Raw genomic sequence first — 3,720 nt, 5'->3', positions numbered from 1 at the left:
GTGTGTGTGTGTGTGTGTGTGTGTGTGTGTGTGTGTGTGTTTAACGCCTCTTCTCTTCGTCTGAGTTTCAGTCCGTTTGCCAAATGTCGAAGCCAAAGATGTTTTCTGACGTCGTCCGTGTGAAAGTTTCTGATGTTTGATTCGTGGTTCTTGTCCTGGTCTCTGTTGGCGCTCGCAGTAAATAAACATCTTTGTTTTTCTGTGGATTTCTAACGAAACGTGTTAAATTGGAGAAAAACATTCCTTTATCCTTCCAGGGGGGCGGAGCCAGAGAGGTGGCCCCTGATTGGCCACCCTCAAATGATGGACAGGAGGGGTGGGGATAGTTGACACAAAGTTTCAGCTCAGTAGCTCTAAAAACATCCGAGTTAGAGACATTTGAAATCAGCTGTGGTGGCCATCTTGAATTTTCAAAATAAGAGATTTTATTTGTAGCTCCGCCCCCTGCATCCTTCCCTCCACCATGTGTGATTTACATTCTTTAAACAAAACTAACCAGTGTCATATTTAAATCCACACATTCCCTTTTATCACTAGAAAAGCTTTGAAAAGAATTTTATCAGAAAAATGTTTTTATTTGATCTTATTTTGACGGGATTTAAAATGTTTTTATCACTTTTAACTGTTTACGTTTTCATCAGCGTTAGTTTGGGTTGTTTCACTAAATGTTTGTTCTGGAGCCTGGTTCTGATGCTGCAAATGTTGGTTTATTTCTTGGTTCTGGTTCAGTCGGGTTTGGACCATCGAGTGTTTTTATGAATTCTTACCAGTGTTCAGTTTTTATCTGTTCTGGTCTCCAGAGGGTTGGAGTGAATTCAGCAGGTTTTTCTGTCTGAGCTGTCGGGTTTCTGGGGTTCAGGAAGGACTGGGACTGGGAATGGTTCTGGTTCCTCTCTGACGTAAACCCTGAAAACTAAAGGCAAACATTTTAAAACAAACTTTGTGCCTCATGGTTTCTGTCTGTAAAAAGATTGACCCTGTACATAAAATCCCACGATGCATTGCAGTCTTTGTACAGAACCAGCAGCGTGGGTCAAAGGTCGTCTCAGTCTGTTTTATTCTGCAGAGATTGATCCAGATTACATTTTTAATTTGAATCATATTGTTTCACCTTTAAGTTCTGCAGAAAATAGAAACATGAAACTAGAAAATGTTTGTTTTTATCAAACTAAAGTTTAAAATGAAAAAGATTTGTCTCGAGTCGTTTCCACAGTTCCGTTGTTTTTGTTTACATTGTTGTGAAAACCTGAAGATGCTGTATAAATGCAAATTATTTGTCATAAGTTGCATCTAAAGAATACGACGGAGTATTAGGGCCATACGAGATTTATTTTATTTTTTTAAATTACAAGAATAAAGTCATAATATTCTAAAAGTAAAGTCGTAATTAAAGTCAATCTTGTAATGTTATGACTTTAATCTCGTAATGTTACGACTTTATTCTCGTAATGTTGCGACTTTATTCTCGTAATGTCATGACTTAATTCTCGAAATGTTGCGACTTAATTCTTGTAATGTTATGACTTAATTCTCGTAATGTCATGACTTAATTCTTGTAATGTTATGACTTAATTTTCGTAATATGACTTTATTCTCGACTTTATTCTTGTAATGTTATGACTTAATTTTCATAATATGACTTTATTCTCGACTTTATTCTTGTAATGTTGCGACTTAATTCTCGAAATGTTGCGAATTTATTCTCATAATGTTATGACTTTATTCTTGTAATGTTGCGACTTTATTCTCGTAATGTTGCGACTTTATTCTCGTAATGTTGCGACTTTATTCTCGTAATGTTGCGACTTTATTCTCGTAATGTTATGACTTTATTCTCGTAATGTTGCGACTTTATTCTCATAATGTTATGACTTTATTCTCGTAATGTTATGACTTTATACTCGCAGTGTTGCGACTTTATTCTCTTAATGTTACGACTTTATTCTCGTAATGTTATGACTTTATTCTCGCAATGTTGCGACTTTATTCTCGTAATGTTGCGACTTTATTCTCGTAATGTTGCGACTTTATTCTCGTAATGTTGCGACTTTATTCTCGTAATGTTGCGACTTTATTATCATAATGTTGCAAATTTATTCTCGTAATGTTGCGACTTTATTCTCGTAATGTTGCGACTTTATTCTCGTAATGTTGCAAATTTATTCTCGTAATGTTATGACTTTATTCTCGTAACGTTGCGACTTTTTTTCTTAAAATTTCCACCTTAATCTCGTAATATTATGACTATTCTAGTAATAATAATAAAAAACTCGTTGTGTGGCCCTAATACTTCGTCGTAAAAGAAAACGCTGCATTACTCAGAAACAAACCTCTGAACACTTGAACCGTGTGATTCTAATAATAAAGTCACAGAAAATATCTTTTTCCCGCCGTCCAGCTTTTGTTTACATCTGTACATATCAGATAAACGTTTTTATTGAAAGTGTCTGAAAATCATGTCAGAATCTGGAAGTTTAACCCTGATTAAAGCCGCCTGCATGTCTGCGAAACTAATCTGCAGAATCTAAATCAGTTCCCAGATGTTCAGTTTGTTTTATTAAATGAAAATGAAGGTTTGTGAAAATGGACGGTGATTTTTTTTAAATTTATTTTTCATGATTTTCTTGGTTTCAGTGAGGCAGACAGAGGCTGCTGGGTGTTTTAATCTCTCTCAGACTAAAAACAGTTTGAGTGGACGAATGAGTGAAATCCCAGATTGTAATTTCTGACAGGACGCTTCAGTTTCTGTGAAAATAATCTCATTTAAATGTTTGTTTCATCTCCCTCAGAATATTTCTGTGGTTGCAGATTCTATATGAAAATAAATCCAGATGTTTTGGACGTTGGAGGAAATGAAAGGTTTTTATACGAGGAGAAACGTTGTGTATGAAGTAGATTTATTCAGCATGTCCACTGAGAAAAAGGCAATAAAACCAAGTAAAGGCAGAAATGCATCCAGACTGACTGAAAGCTTCGCTGCAGCGTTGGGTATTATTTTTTATTTTTTTGGCAGTGTTTGAAACTGAAATGCAACTTTTCTGAACTGAAACGCTCTCTGTTCCTCGACATTTATTTTCTGTCACAACCAGGCTGTGAAAAATAAAGAATGGATGTGAAAAACATATTTGTTTTTATTTCTTACTAGTGTTAAAAAGTTCCAATAGCATTTTACTAATTTATACTAACTGTTACATTTGAATGTTATGTATAAATATTAATCCTAAATCTAAAAGTATTTTAATATTACATACATTCTGGTTAATAAAATACAGATTTATGATGTGCGCATATTTATTTAGATAAACTTGCCGACCTAAACAACTAATTTCTAGACTGTTATTCTTATCAGTTTTATTTCATATTTTCTGTAATAAAAATCCATCTGTTACAAACGTTGCCTTTTCAATGAAACATGACAGGTGATGAAAGATCAAACTCATCCTGTCATCAAGCGGTGAAATGCTACATGCTAAAAACAAACAGCCCTCCCAACAGTGACACTGTGCAGCGTTTGTTGTGACATCATCATCCTGCGACAAAAAGCTGCTGATGTCACCCGTCAGGGGTTAGGCACAAAACTGAATGGAAGTCAATACAATGGACCTCATGCAAGAACATGTTCGTATTTTTATCCTAAATTTCTCTTACTTTTGTTCGTACAAAGGGTTCGTACGAACATGTCACGTCAGATTCAACAAACTCTTCTATCTTCAGGAAACG

The sequence above is a fragment of the Austrofundulus limnaeus genome, unplaced genomic scaffold (genome assembly GCF_001266775.1).
Source record: "Austrofundulus limnaeus strain Quisiro unplaced genomic scaffold, Austrofundulus_limnaeus-1.0 Scaffold1653, whole genome shotgun sequence".
Classification (NCBI taxonomy): Eukaryota; Metazoa; Chordata; class Actinopteri; order Cyprinodontiformes; family Rivulidae; genus Austrofundulus; species Austrofundulus limnaeus.
The sequence above is the reverse complement of the archived record's forward strand: the minus strand, read 5'-3'. Positions refer to the sequence as shown.